The sequence below is a fragment of the Pseudophryne corroboree genome, chromosome 6 (genome assembly GCF_028390025.1).
Source record: "Pseudophryne corroboree isolate aPseCor3 chromosome 6, aPseCor3.hap2, whole genome shotgun sequence".
NCBI lineage: Eukaryota > Metazoa > Chordata > Amphibia > Anura > Myobatrachidae > Pseudophryne > Pseudophryne corroboree.
This window is the reverse complement of record NC_086449.1, coordinates 413,394,309-413,410,412: the sequence shown is the minus strand read 5'-3', so window position 1 is coordinate 413,410,412 and position 16,104 is coordinate 413,394,309.

Here is a 16,104-nt window from a genome sequence, read left to right as displayed (position 1 = left end):
CCTGGATAACATGAGCTGTTTGGGGTCCTAAGGAATGAGCTTGAGAACCACTGTAATAGATTATAGCATTAAGTAGCTATAATTGCTTTAAAATGTATTTAATGAGTGTGCAGATGATTAAATCTCACCCCAGTTTTAATTTCTTAACTACTTCTGCTATAACACAATACTTTCTAAATGTTTTAAAGTGTTTGGTCCAGCTAACATGACATGCTCTGACTTTTGCTGATGTAACTCCGCCTGCATTACATCTTGAAGTAGTAATCCCACCTACTTTGGTATTGGTCCTGCCTACAGTTGATTTGGTGCCGCCCACATGATGCCACTTCCACAAAGTGTATCTGATTTGTGGTGTCAAGTCTCCAATCTGCTGGGCCCCATAACAAAATATAGAAAGGGCCCCCCTTCGTTCCTCAAGAGGGGTGTGGCCTTACAGTGGAGAGCGGTACCAGGCAAAATGGACACTGAGGTGTCAGATTATATATATATATATATATATATATATATATGAAGAGCCACAGATCTCAGAACCATGTATATGGGACAGAAGTGACAGCAATCAGGGACTTGAAAAATGCAATACATTAAAAATGTGATAAATACATGGATGTCATCAATGTTTTGGTGTGAGCAGGATGAAAATTATAAAACAATAAAAACTACCTACAGCAACCAAACAGTTCTACTTACCACCCTTATGTAGAGAGAAGAAAGGAACCTTCCATATATATACAGATGCCGAGAACATGAGGGCAAGCAGTGGGGCTTCAATGGGTTCATACCACCTCCCAGCAGCACGGCCACAGCCAGCTATGCATGGCCTAGCAACCCCCAACCCAGCCCGTGCACTGAGTGCCTTGCGTCCCCTTAGTATAGGAAAGAAAACTGGTGCCTAGGAGTCAATTGTATGCTGGTGTGGTCCCTATTGAGTCACAAACCAAGAATTATCTGCTGTGGTGCTGCCTGCCCTTGCTGGGGCATCTATGCCTCTCCTCATGGACGTCTCAGTACAAGTCGCACCTCATGAGCTAGTTTTTGGTTTGTGAATTGCACTGTGTTGCAGCGTAACTGGGTGCAGGGAAGATATGGGCCCTGCAGACATCCTTAAAACAGTCTCTGAAATAAATGCTGCATAACATGTAGTACTATGTAAATAACTCTCCATAAATGCAAAGATAACAGGAAAGTTGCTAAACATTTAACATTAATACATTAACTGGAGATATACAGTAGGCTTTGGTTATCCAATGTTCATTTTTTTAAATAGTTTTTATAAAACTTTACTCGATGTTGTAACCTATATTTGATTTTCTCAGATTTGGAGGATATGGTAATTTTATATTTCTCATGCCTTAGAATTCAATCAGTATGTTGCATTTATATATTAAGCTATGTTGGTAAAAAAGGGACAACAATACATTTAATGGAGTTGGTCCATTGACCAACTAATGGATATAGGCAGTCTTCTTATATTTACACACATTTTCTGAAGAGTTTACTTAACTTCAAATGAACTTGTCTGCATTTTATCTCTAGGCCTGTTCTGCTTATATTTGTGTTATCTCAGAAAATCACTATTCCACCAGAGTGATTTAACCTGAAACTGTTTACATTTGGGTTGCACATGCTAGGTTCATTACACAGCATTTAAAACCAGAGACTTGTCACTTGAATATATTTTGATATGTTGTAGAGTTAATGCAGGAATAAAGGCATTTCTTTGCATTTATTTCTTCACTTTACCGTGATTGTTTATGTAATGTCTACGGAAAGCTATTTAAAGACGTTTAAAATATTCTCTTTCCTCCTTGCCATACGCTATACATTATTACAGCTATGTTTATTTTTGTGGAAAACTGTATAAGACAGAGAGCTTGTTAAATGCACAATTGTAAATCGCTGAATAACTCATATAGTGCTTTCACCGTTACATACTGTATGGCATATATACTTAAAATTTTGTAAAGTTACAATGTTACATGATATATTACGTTAACAATAAGGTAAAATATATATAAAAGGACATTGCTGATTTGAAGAAAATAACAATAGGTCTTTATTTTTATCCAAGCAAAGATAAGACAGCGCTGACTGAAATGAATTGTAAAAATGATATACAGTATTTATTACTAATTAAGCAATATAAAATCACATAGAAACATATAAAATGAATATCTCACTGCACTGATGAATTTGTAGTCACCATACATGGATTGTAATTCATATGCTGCTTGATGGAATGTCCCTGTAGGATCCGCACATTCAAATGTCCCTTATCCTGGGGTTGTAGCACAATCCCCGGGCCGAATTATGTGTTGAAGACAACGCTGGAGGAATAACTGTCCCAGTGGTTTGGCAGTACAACGGGGAAGTCCTCACCAGTAATGCGTAGCAGTCTTGAAGTTCGGTCCTTGTTAGTGGATTTGGGTGTAAATAGCGCTATTTTTCGGAGTCCTTAGGGATCCAAGTGAAAGTGGATATCCAATAAAGGTGACTTAGGCTCACACCTGACGCGTTTCACAGCTACCTGCTGTTTTATCAAAGGTATTATGTTGATGTTTTGGCTAATATATACAGTACATAAGAAAATAATAGATCTATTCGCGTAACAGCAAATATAGAAAAACTAAATCATAAAGCCATAGTAAACTAATAGTAATACAATTAGTTATAATGTCCCCAAGTACTAATATTAGCAAATATATACATTATAACTACTGTAATTGTGGCCACACACAGCACTGTAATTGAGGCAACAAAAAGAATTGGCAGACTCCAGCCCATAAGGCCTCTAACTATAGAGGCTACATCTACACAGTACACAATACTGAAACTGTCCCTGAATTCATTAAATCAAATTAATCAGAAACAAAATAAAGTTCTTAAAATAAAATGTATTTAAGCTTTTTTGGTATAATGGATTAGAGGTATGTATTCTCCCCATTGCATTTTGCTCCTAATAAACTGCGAGCATTGACTTCAACTACCTAGTTTATGGCTACTTTCCCTTTTGTCAAATTAATGAAATAAAATGTTTAGGAGATCTGATCATTCTAGTGGGGGCTTATATCTTTCCTCTATAGTAAGCCTCAGTGGAAGTAATCCCTTTTTAAAATAAACCCTAAAGGTAAGGTATTTTTTGGGTATTAGGTTTGCTGATCTTACATTTCTAAGTGACTGGTTTATTCTATAGCCAAGTATAGTTGTTGAACAGGATAACCTTAAAGGATAAAGGGGGCAGTGTAACAAAAAGAAGGGTTTGTGATCTGATCCAGGTTGAATCAGCTTTTATTATTTAGAGACATGACTAACTTGTGCTTTCACTTCAAAGACTTACTCCTTTGGTCCGTGTACATTCTTTTAACTGGCTTGGATAGAATAACTATTTCTCACTATATTTTATCATACTTTGGAGACATTTCAAAGTTTGGCTGATGAACATAGATTTGTCAAAGACCTACATTTCTATAATATATTTTCCCCCAATTTTAAGTTTTTTATTGAATATGTTTAAAACAGGAGGGTACAGGAAAGAAAAAGGGTACAAGGAACGGATAGACAGGGAACATTTTTATAATATCTTTTATGACAATTTTAAGCTGTGTTATTGCTAGTTAATTGTTAAATGTTGTTTTAAATATACAAAGTTTTACCATTTGATTTCTCATTGTTATTAATATCTAACTGTGCTGATACAATTCTCTACAATTTCAGAATTGTAGATTTATAGCAATGTGATTTTTAAATTTTAAAGCATATTGTACTTGTAGATTTATTTCATCTTACAAAATAGCTTCAAGGAAAAATTCAACATGCTGTATATTAAAGATCAATAATAAATGAGCTTTGTATTAAATATGCCCTAACATAGTAATATACAGGTGCATTTAATATATTCATAATCATGCATTTATATTCATACTGTAGGTTATTGTAAAGTAGAATTGAAGTGCATAACTTCAATTTTAAGCTTTTTTTAATTATTGTTATTGCGTAGCATGTTTTTATGACTTGCTTTCTAATGTAACAGTAGCAAGAATTTATATTTCAAAATATATACAACTCAGCAAGGAAGAGAAAGAGAGCTTAGAAGCTTCCAAACATTAATCGTCTTGTGATAAATAAACATTCAGTCATTCAAGAGAAACAGTGACCACTTAGGCTAATAACAATTTACTAAATTTTATCAGTCTTCATTGTTCACTTTGTAAATATAAGGGATTTTAAGAATATATAATGCATCACTGATACAAACATAAGTGATTGAGAATAACTAGGTTAGCAAATATATCCCACAAATATTGCCCACATTCATCCCACCTCTCTGTCATAGGTGCCACTCTCTGCTTTTCACTTGATAAATAGCCTGTTAAACCTAGCACTAATGGCAGAAAACTGTTTGCCGATGAAGATTACATAGTTATCTTAAATGACTGTTTGCATAAGTGTGGTATTCAGGTGCAGTAAACCTATTACTTTTGACAACTTTCATTGTATATACATATATTATTAATATCCATGTAGTTTTTCACAATGATAAAAGCTATTTTTCACAAATTGAAGGAAAATTATTTATTGCAAAACTCAATTTATAATATACTGTATAGAGGCCTATTTATCACGTAATATTTGTGGGATATCCCCATAAACATTGATTTGTGGGGGGAATGGGGGTACCAGCACTTATTAAGAAAACCCTATATATACTGCATTTAGGGAGGAACACAGTAATTATTTAAGATACCTGCTGCAGTCCTCCATTTTCGATACAGAAAATGCAGCCCTGATATGCTTCTATTGGGTAGCTTAATTGTAGATTTTAACATACTTGGCCCAGGTAGCTAATGCCACCTTTAGATGGCTTTACCCATTGTAGCATAAGCGATCACTTCACTTCTTTCACATCACAGGTATTGCCTTCTATCTGTGCCCCTGCTTCTGTGTTTGATTAACAATACATCCCGGCAGTGTATATATACACACAATATACAGAGCCGGATTAAGGGGGGGCACGGGAGGTAAGTACCCCAGGCTCCCCCATCAGAAAGGGCCCCCCTGCCACCCGCCACAGATCGGATCTCTAATACGATCTGATCCGCACTGCTTCACTCCCCTCTTCATGTTCACAGCCGCAGCACTGTTCTGAGCGTGCTGGGCTGCTTTGTGAGCAACGGCAGCCACCCAATAGGATGTTATGCTGCAGCCTGCGGCTCTGTGACTGGGAGAAGGAGGTTCCCTTCCCTGGCAGCGTGTGGATTATGGCTGTACTCGATGGAGAGACAGAGAGCAACGTTAAGGCTCTCACTCTCCTGTTCTATGCATGAAGTCAGGATGTATTTTTTTTTAAATGTTCTGCATTAAACTTAGGCTCTGGGTTGTGTTTGTATATATATAAATCATACAAATTCAGCACTCACCTAATTTTAACACTTAAAGCTGTAATTCATCTGAATTCAGGGACTATTAGTTCCAAAATATAGCAATAGTTTGTTAGCTGACCGGCCACTTCATGGCCATTCCCATTTGGTCAGACTTTCAAAAATCTGAGCATTGCTCTCAGGCATCTTTTGGATTTTAAATACACAGTATGCTTCTATCATGGGTTTACGCCCTGTCTCACTCTTTTAAAGAGACAGGAACCACACCCAAGCATATCAGTTAATAAACACCTGGGGAATTTCATTACATTTAATTTACATATGGACAATAGGGGTGCAAGAAAAAGTGCAACCACCCAAATTTTATATAAACAATAGGCTAGAACCAACAACACTCATACATCCATGGTGCCAGTGGTATTTGTGACCACACCATTTAAATTAAAAAAATCAAACAAATTCAGCACTCACCTAATATTAACACTTCAAACTGTAATTCATCAGCTTTGTTAGGCAACATTTCAGCACCTGTCAGTGCTTTTATTAAGCCACTTGAGTGGCTTTATATAAGCGCTGTCTGGGGCTGAAAACATTGCCTAACAAAGCTGTGATTTTGTGTCATTTGTAATTATTCGGAGTGCAGCCATTGACTTGAGCGTGTACTCTGTAAAATGAGCGTAGCCTCATCTGAAAAGACTACCTTACACCCCAGTTTTTGACCTTGCACCGACAGATCACGGCGAGCACAGGAAAAAATAAAAAAATATATATTATGCCATACACTGCAATGCCCTTGATACATTAAATCCCCATTTTACACATTACGGCAAGCAAGAGTCCCCATTTTACACATTACGGCAGGCAAGTGTCCCCATTTTACACATTACGGCAGGCAAGTGTCCCCATTTTACTAATTACGGCAGGCAAGAGTCCCAATTTTCCACAATACGGCAGGCAAGTGTCCCCATTTTCCACAATACGGCAGGTAAGTGTTCACATTTTACACAATATGGCAGGTGTCCACATTTTACACAATACGGCAGCCAAGTTTCCCCATTTAACACATTTTGCAGGCAAAAGTCCCCATTTTACACATTACGCAGGCAAGAGTCCCCATTTTACACAGTACGGAAGGCAAGTGTCCCATTTTACACATTATGGCAGGCAAGTGTCCCCATTTTACACATGATGGCAGGCAAGAGTCCCCATTTTACACATGATGGCAGGCAAGAGTCCCCATTTTACACATTACGGCAGGCAAGAGTCCCCATTTTACACATTATGGCAGGCAAGAGTCCCCATTTTACACATGGTGGTAGCAAGAGTCACAATTTTACACATGATGGCAGGCAAGAGTCCCCATTTTTCACATGATGGCAGGCAAGTGTCCCCATTTTACACATGATGGCAGGCAAGAGTCCCCATTTTACACATTCCAGCAGAGGGGGGGAGGGAGTGAAGAGGGAGAGAGAGAGAGGGAGAGGCTGACTTACGTTTGAAGTGGTTCTTCCCGCTCTTCGGCAGCCTCTCCCTCGTCTTCACCATGCCGGCTCTTACTGCAGCTTGGCTCCCCCTCCTCCCTCCTCCTGAGTACCCAACTCGGGGGGCGGAGTTTTGTGGACTGACGTGATTGCATTGTGATGTCACGACGCATCCCCGTCATTCCGCGAAACTCCACCCCCGAGCTGGGTACTTGGGGAGGAGGTGGAATCATAGAGGACAAGAAGTGCCACAGCAGGTGCCCCGTGCGGTTGCACGGCTTGCCCACCTCAAAAAACGGCCATGGATTGACTCATTCTACAACTTTACTGTGGGTTTGCATTCCCAAGTATCATATGTTTTGTTCTGCAGATAGCAGGCACAAATATTCACCAGCTTGATAACAAGAGATATGTCCAGAAATAAAAGTGTACAAGAAAATAATATTGGTTTAAACCCTGTATTTACTCATTGATTGAGATACGCCCCTGATGAAGTCTCAGTATGAGACAAAACACATTTCTTGTTTTGATGCGACCTCCAAATTGCAAAATTGGAAGGAGGATATCATGAAAGAAGCACTTGTGTATCTATGTCAAATCATGTTAGAGGGCTGATATACTGAGGATGTATATTTGTCTATTGCTATTTTAATATATTTTATTAAATTTTAAATAAAAATGTATATGTTGGAACTTACTGTATATGTAAAAAATCTGTCAAAGTTACATTGAATGATAAAGCAATAGGGAATTAATATCAATTTCCCAGGGCGCCCATTACATTATTGTTGTATATTGTCCATTTCAGTTCTATCTAACAGAGAACTTAGTGTAAGAAAGCAGCCCAGTAACTCAATTTTATTTCATTTAGGAGTTAGCGCAATAGGGGGGTTTGTGGTAATATATATATATATATAATTTTCATTTTAGAGCTTAGGGCCCCCCTGACTTAAGTACCTTGGGCCCCTCAGTGCCTTAATCCAGCTCTGACAATATATACATACATTGCATATCATGAAAAATGCTCAGGGCTGCAAGCATAGAGCTCAGGACCAACTGCTTCTCCCATGGACAGCTTTACGAGGATTGCTCATGAGTTAGTAGCCCTAATAATCTTTTTGTGTTAGTCCCTGAAGGAAAAATTGCAAATATTGTTTAAAAATAAATTTTGTGATACTTGTGTACAATATAAAATATATATCACAATATTAGATGGCACTACTGTCTTTGTAAAATAAGTTCCGCTGAGCAATAACAGACATTCATGCGAGTGAAGCTGCGGCCAGGCGCTAGTCATTTACATGAAGCACTGAAATGTTTTCAATGTCCTGTATTAACTATAGAAAGAAACTCTTGCAAATGTTAGGCTGTAATTAATGCTACTATTGTAATGAGTAGGACTTTGTAGCAGTGTAGGCTGGGACTCAAATAACCTTTTGTCATGGTTCCACATAAAGCATTAGTGAGGCCAGCAGAACCCTGACTTAGCTTCTTCACTAAAGGATTGTTTGCTCCCCCTTTATTATTTTTTCCAATAAATTTACTTTAAAGACAATGAAAAATGGTCAGAGGCTCACATAGCTTAAATATTATTTGAAATATCTTAATCCCTGTCATGTTATTTGCTTCTATTCTATTGAAATATTTGAAGATGCTGTAAGAAAACAATTCATATTTTAAAGGTAGTTAACAGGGATTTATTAGTTGGCTGAACTGAGCTAAACAAATGTTCTAGTTTTCTGTTGAAAAGGTGGCATTTCTAATATCTAATATCCTGCTCAATTAGATAGGGCTTCTTCTATGGTGATTAGCTTTTTTGATTACAGCAAAATAGTTAGTCACCACAGAAAACATCTGCACATTCTGTGCCACTGTGTGAAATGGCAAGGGACCCCATGGAAGGACTACAAACACCAGGCTATTTATAGTGGGAGAAATAGCTCCATACAATTTCTAAATAATAAATACATTTTATTTAACAATTCTCAAAAATAAAAAATTCTTCAATGCAGATATGCATAGTGTTCCATATGATACACGTTAATAGAATGTTCAATTAAGTGCCAATATATTTTGTGACTTTACCAAAGATGTTCTTTAATTGGACTTGTCAGTTGTCACCTGTACAAAGTAAAATAATTCATTCAGAGGACTGAACTAATGTTAAGTAAAATGAATTTAGAACCTGTACATCATGAATCGCAGTCAGTAACTACTGTAATTGATGGGATCTTTACTGACCACACAAAGTATGCTTCATTTTTGTCTAGATTACAGGTCCATTTAAGAGCAGCAACTAGCACTTTTAGTGAGTTTAGTGTGGCCAGAAAATAAATCTTTATGACAACAACTTAGAAGTTCACAGGGACTAGTCACAGAAAAGAGAAATGTCATTGGTTGTTTTGTGACAACACTTTAGATGTTCAGCAGAACTAGTTAAAGGAAATAAATATTCTAGGGTTATTTCTCCTCTAAGAAATCTGGCAATCATTCAGTGGACTTTCATTAGTTTTGGTGCCTGGTTCTTCTAGCATTCCAGATGTTCCAGCCACTTTAAAACTTATTGTCTTCACTATATGGCTGTTCAAGGTCAGACTGGCCCAAATGTGTACAAGAGAACTCCCTGGTTGACCCCATTACCCAAGGTCCCAAATCCCTCCTTTAGGGGTAAGGTTCCAGACCATGCACTCAAATCATACATTGTTACTCTACTACAGGGTTATTAACTTATTGGAGCAGTAACATAGATGAACTTGGGTGCTTGGTTCATATATATGGAAGTTTCACCAAATTTATCAATCCTAATCTTGGTGGTCCTTTCCTTTATTACCTATTCTTTGCAGGCTGGTAATTGTTTCACCAGGGGCTATCCAATTAGCCCCGATAAGCCGGCGCTTAGTGCTTATCCACGATGCTGGCAGTTAGCATTTGTTTATGCTTCACATGCCTCAGGCATGTGAAGAATAATTTTCAATAAGTGCCCATTAGTAATACATAGATCCATGGGACCTATGAATTTTCACATGTAAAATTAGTATTTTTCACACAACTTTATTAGATAGGGTGATCAAAAAACACCAGTTTTTTTTACAGCCGTGGAATTATCGTGGGAAATTGAATACCCCCCTTTGTGTCCAACTCTGAATAAGGCCTGTTGTGTGTATGCTAGTGAATAAGTCTGGCACACCTTACTGGGCAAATAGAATTGACTCCTTACTGGTCAAATACATTTATACAACAATTTACGGTGGACAAATATTGCATCATTACATATTTGTCAAGAATGTGGTCTTCTTATTGGCTTGGAATACCAGCTGTAGAATAGTTGTTACTGGGGATCCATGAAAAGATGTTCATGGGATAAATATTATGCATGATGATATGCTGGGTATGCCAAAAGGGCAAGTGACACTAAAAAGGGTGTGGCCTACAAACTGAAGACATAGTTATCAGGTTATTATGAACTGTGGATTGGAATTTCACTGAGAATCTGTGAATTAATTTTCTTTTCAAATATATTTTTTGTCTGTGATAGGTACAGAAATAGAAAACTCTTACTTAACGTGCCTAGAGCTATGTTTAAATGTACTTTTCATAAGATAGGAAAGAAATAGGGACATGACTTTGTGAATATGACTTTGTGTTACTTTATAATGTGTACTTCTAAATGGCTTGAATTCAATCTTTTAGACTAAGAATTGCTATCTGAAGCATGTCATTTGCAAATACATAAAATATGATTAACACTTATAGAAATAAAGATTTGGCTTATATCATATACAGTATGTCATATTTGGCTTATATCATATATATTATATGCCTTACTAGCAATACTATATGTTTCCCAATACCTAGCAGGTTATAGAATAAACAAAATCAAGTCAGCATCATATGGTTACCAAGACACTTTGTTCCATGCTTAGTGACTGGTCTCTAGAGTATTACATGACAGGTCTGTAGAGTATTGCATCATAAAGAACTAAGAATTCTTTCTGAATAGTTGCAGGAATTTAGCTTCAAAAAGTTATGCTCAATACAAACCCCTTAACTGGCATGGTCAGATTTCATACAACTGCATCGTCCCACCCTATCCCCCCATTTTTGACGAGGAGATCCGTTCTGCAGATGTGCATAATATAATGTTTAAATATTTAAAAAAAACACTTTTTCAACTTTATTAAATAAAATACATTTTAAAAAACAATGTTGTTAATGCTTTTGAAGGGAAAAATCGTCAGTTAAGTGGTTAATTTAAAGCATAAATGAAAAGTGTATTTATAGTAGGAAATACAAGTGTATGCATTATAAAATGGCAACTAGAAACATAGGGGTCTATTTATTAAGCCTTAGAGAGAGATAACATGTGTGGAGATAAAGTACATCTCCTACCTGTCATATTTCAAATGCAGCTTGTAACATGTCAGTTAGGAGTTGATTGGCTGCTACTTTATCTCCATCTAATTTATCTCTCTACAAGGATTAGTAAATAGACCACCCCATATTTTCTAAATTCTGTTACACTCCCTTCCCATTGAAGAGAGCGGGCAGGTAGGGATAGAGGAAGCAGTCAACCCCACTCCTATGTGCAGTGGGGAGGCAGACAAACATCCCCCCCCCCCTCCCGCTGCTCACCAAATCGGACATAGGCGAGCACATAACTAATGTGTTTTTTTTGTAAGGAGGCGTCGTTGCCACACCTACTTCATTGACAACGCACCCTCCCATTACCAGGGCCCGGCATAGCTGTCGGCACCCCTGTATGTAAGCTCCTACTTATACTACTTGCAGTTCTGTTGCACTGTAGTAAAACCATGTTGCACTGCAGGGTAGAGCTGGATTTAGACCTCATGATGCCCTAATTAAAATATTAGTTTGGGCCCCCCTCCCTCAACTGCATGCAATTTCACACACACACTGCCCCCATAGCCACAAACACACATATTGCTCCCATAGCTTCATGTACACAGACTGCCTTACTGACACCCCTTAGTGATAGATACCAGTTATTGACATAGGTACCACTTACTGGCAAAATCACACACTGATACAAACACACTTACTGGCACAGACACTTACTGACACAAACACTGACACACACTAATTGACACAAACACAGCTTACTGAAAGAAACAGTTACCTACACAAATACCTCTTACTGACAGACACCACTTACTGACACAGACACCTCTTACTGATCCAGACACCTATTACTGACACAGATGCAACTTGCTGACACAAACACACTTACTGACACTGACTCACTGACTGACACAGACACTTAATAACACATCTTTCTGACACACACTTACTGACACAGTCATTTATTGACACAGACACCATTTAGTGACAGATACCCCTTACTGATAGAGATACAACTTGCTGATACAAACACTCTTACTGACACAGACACTCCTTACTAACAGATAACACTTACTGACACAGACACCGCTCACTGACACAGACACCACCTACTGAGTGTTCACCCATTCAGAGTTAATCACAGCAGCAAATGTGTTAGCTAATGGGCAAAACCATGTGCACTGCAGGGGGGGGCAGATATAACATGTGCAGAGAGAGTTAGATTTGGGTGGGGTGTGTTCAAACTGAAATCTAAATTGCAGTGTAAAAATAAAGCAGCCAGTATTTACCCTGCACAGAAACAATATAACTCTCTCTGCAAATGTCATATCTGCCCCACCTGCAGTGCATGGTTTTGCCCATTAGCTAACAAATTTGCTGCTGCAATCAGGTCTGAATTAGGCCCTTACTCATTTATTATGCATTCACATAGCACCCCCTTCCCCTCCAAGGCTCACAGTCACCCCCTCCACATTGGACATCAGCAGATTTCCTAACCTGCTGTGTTACTTTTGCTTGGCTCACTTGATTGGCAGCTTATATACTTGATTGTTGTCATGCATTAAGGGTTGTTTGTTGCTGTCTTATGGTACAAATGTTTAGACACTGCTGCCTCCTTGCCTGAATATTCCGCAAGTACTTGCCCATTATATACTGTACTTTAGCTAAAGTTTGCCTCAGCTGACCCTGGGGATGATGATTCTCTTCTGGGTGCCAACTTCTCTTTGAGGTTCCTTGAAATGCTTGCTGGGGCCTTAATGTACATGAAGCCTTGCTGTGCTAAAGTGGGTCTGACAGATCATCAAATATCATGTTGGCATAGCAGGTTCATTCTCTTTCACAGTGGAATTTTGACTTTAGCCTCTTTTATGAAGGCCAGTGACTCCATCTTTCCAGATGGGTCTCCCTTTCTGCATGATTATGGTAGAGAAATGAGAGCTTAAGACTTATGCACCTGGGGAAGTCCACTGGCCACATTCTGACACTGCTGATGTGGCGGCATCAGTGGTGGGACTTGTAAGTGGTGGGCCCAGGTGCAAAAATATAATTTGGGCCCACTCCTTGACCCCAACCCAAGTTTACAATATGCCACATAGCAATGGGTGACAGGGATTGGCATAAGGCAGAGGGAGAGAGCAGAATGTAGGTGTAACCAGAGGGTCACAAGTGGAGACACTGGGTGACAGAGGTAGAAGAACAATGTCCTGCGCAGTGCGGAGAACTGGGAGCATGTATCTTGGCATGAACACTGTGGTCTCTGCTCTTTCTATTACAGTTGGCCCCAACCCTTGTGCTTTCCTCAGTTTTGCACTCAGTGAGGCAGACACTGGGCCAGATGTACTAAGCTTGAAAAGTGATTAATTTCACTGTGATAAAGTACCAGCCAATCGGCTCCTAACTGTAATTTTTCAAACACAGCCTGTGACATGGCAGTTAGGAGCCGATTGGCTGGTACTTTATCTCAGTGATATTTATCACTTTTCAGGCTTAGTACATCTCCCCCTATGACAGTTACACCTGTTGTGAGCTGCCTTTAATTCACAGATAGCAGTGAATCAGAAAAAAATGTAAAGCTGTCTGTAATTAGAGGCAGTATGTGGCTGTGATCATAAGTGCTGATAGGTGGCAGGATTCCTCTATCAGTCTGACATACACAAGGTCATTACCACCTACCTAAGGTAAGGGGCAGGACCCGCAAGCAGTGGGGCTCACCCTATCTCTGCACTGAGCCATTCATCTGACATTGCTCAAAATGGTCTGCAGGGGTGCCAGGGGATAACTCTTTGCTGATCTGGGCAGTAGTGGGCCCCTTATTCCTCAGGGGTCCCAGTGCAATGGACCTGCTGCACCAATGATAATTCCGCCTCCTGGCTGCATGGCAGGGCTTTAATGGAATATTATGATCTCGCTGCCTTTGAGTACCCTGCCACAATCTTAGTTTAACTGTTATCAATAAATGATGACAACATTTATCTTCCAGATTGTGAGTAGCATGCTAATGCCGCCTCAGCTCCAAATGTGTACACAGATACTGTGTGATACACATACCTGGATGTGTACTGAGATGCCACAGGCAACTTGGCAAGTCCCAGCGGTTGTGTACAAAGATGCAGGGTCTGTCGCATATCAGACAATTATTGAACTTCTGAGTAGGCACTGGAGGCACTGCATATGGGATAGCAGCTGCAGGCAGAGACGTGCTCCAAAAAACATTGGTGTTTCTACCATGGGTGCAATGTGTGCAGTGCACACGGGTCCCTGGGTCAAGGGGGGCCCACACCGCACACATTGCACCCATGCTGTGTAAAAACTTACCTTCCGGAGTCCCGCAATGGGCACTGAAGCCACAGCAGTGGTGGCAAAAATCCACCCCAAAATGGCCACAGAACATGCGCAGTACCAAATTAGTTTCCAGAACATGGCGGGCACCATGTTTCCGGAGACTTGCGCATGCGCAGTAGACTCCGGCAGTTTGCCGGAGCCTACGGTGCCGTGGAGAGGAGAGGGTCCACCCAGAGTCTGCACATGGGCCCCCTCCTCTCATAAAATGCCCCTGCCAAAAACAGACCTGACATGCTGGCATGTTAGTAAGAATAGAAAAGAAAATGTATCTGCACTTGCAATGACACTAAAAAAAGTATATACAGTGCATATATATATATATATATATATATATATACACATACAGGTATATTATATATATATATATATATATATATATATAAAATAAGATCAATATAATTATATCCTAAAAAGTGTTGTTTTAATGACATTTATTTGTTAATAGTCATATTAAAAAATCAAATCTAAGAAAATTTAAAAGTTAAAATCTGACTGCAGTCATATAGCTTAGTTTTACACATACTTAGAACTGTGGCAATTGCCTGGTAACAATAAATAGATACAATGTACAGTATCATAAAGTAACTTCTTGTTCTAGATACACTGTAAGCAATTGGAGTCCATATGATGTTATGATCCTGAGTTGCAACAGCACTGAAAGGGTCCTTAGCTGTGAAAGCACTATTATAGATATCGTCACAGTAACAGATGAATTGCAGAAAGAATCTGATAATGGCCAGCAGTGTAGCTCTGTGGGAACCACTCTGTATCTGCTGGGTGGTAGTAAGCAAATGTGGTGGTAGACAGGTGATGTCTCCTCTGACACAAAGACCCTTAGATGGAAAGTACTCTCTCAGTGTCATAAGCCAAGAGCTGTTAGTGATCCAGACTGTGACCAAGTGAGCAGAGTGCACCCAATCTGGCAATTGGGTGCACTGGTGTCTGCAGCACAGAGAGTCAGCGTAAACTAGGAGTGGACCACTGATATCCTAATGTAAGTTTAGTAAGGAGCCAGGAATATTAAAGAAACAGCACCACATTTGATCTCAAATGTATCCAGATAAAGCAAAGCAGTCAAAGGCCCTGTTAATCCTTGATGCTTTTCTCCCCTGTCAAAAGGTAGCAAATGTGCATAATTGCTTATTGTTGTTGCTGATGAGTGATCAATGGCCCTTATTCCGAGTTGTTCGCTCGCAAGGTGCTTTTAGCAGCATTGCACACGCTATGCCGCCGCCTACTGGGAGTGAATCTTAGCTTAGCAAAATAGCAATCGAAAGATTCTCAAAATTGCGAATAGAAATTTCTAAGCAGTTTCTGAGTAGCTCGACACTTACTCTGCCACTGCGATCAGTTCAGTCAGTTTCATTCCTGGTTTGACGTCACAAACACACCCAGCGTTCGCCCAGACACTTCCCCGTTTCTCCAGCCACTCCCGCGTTTTTCCCAGAAACGGCAGCGTTTTTTCACACACACCCATAAAACTGCAAGTTTCCGCCCAGAAACACCCACTTCCTGTCAATCACACAACGATCACCAGAACGAAG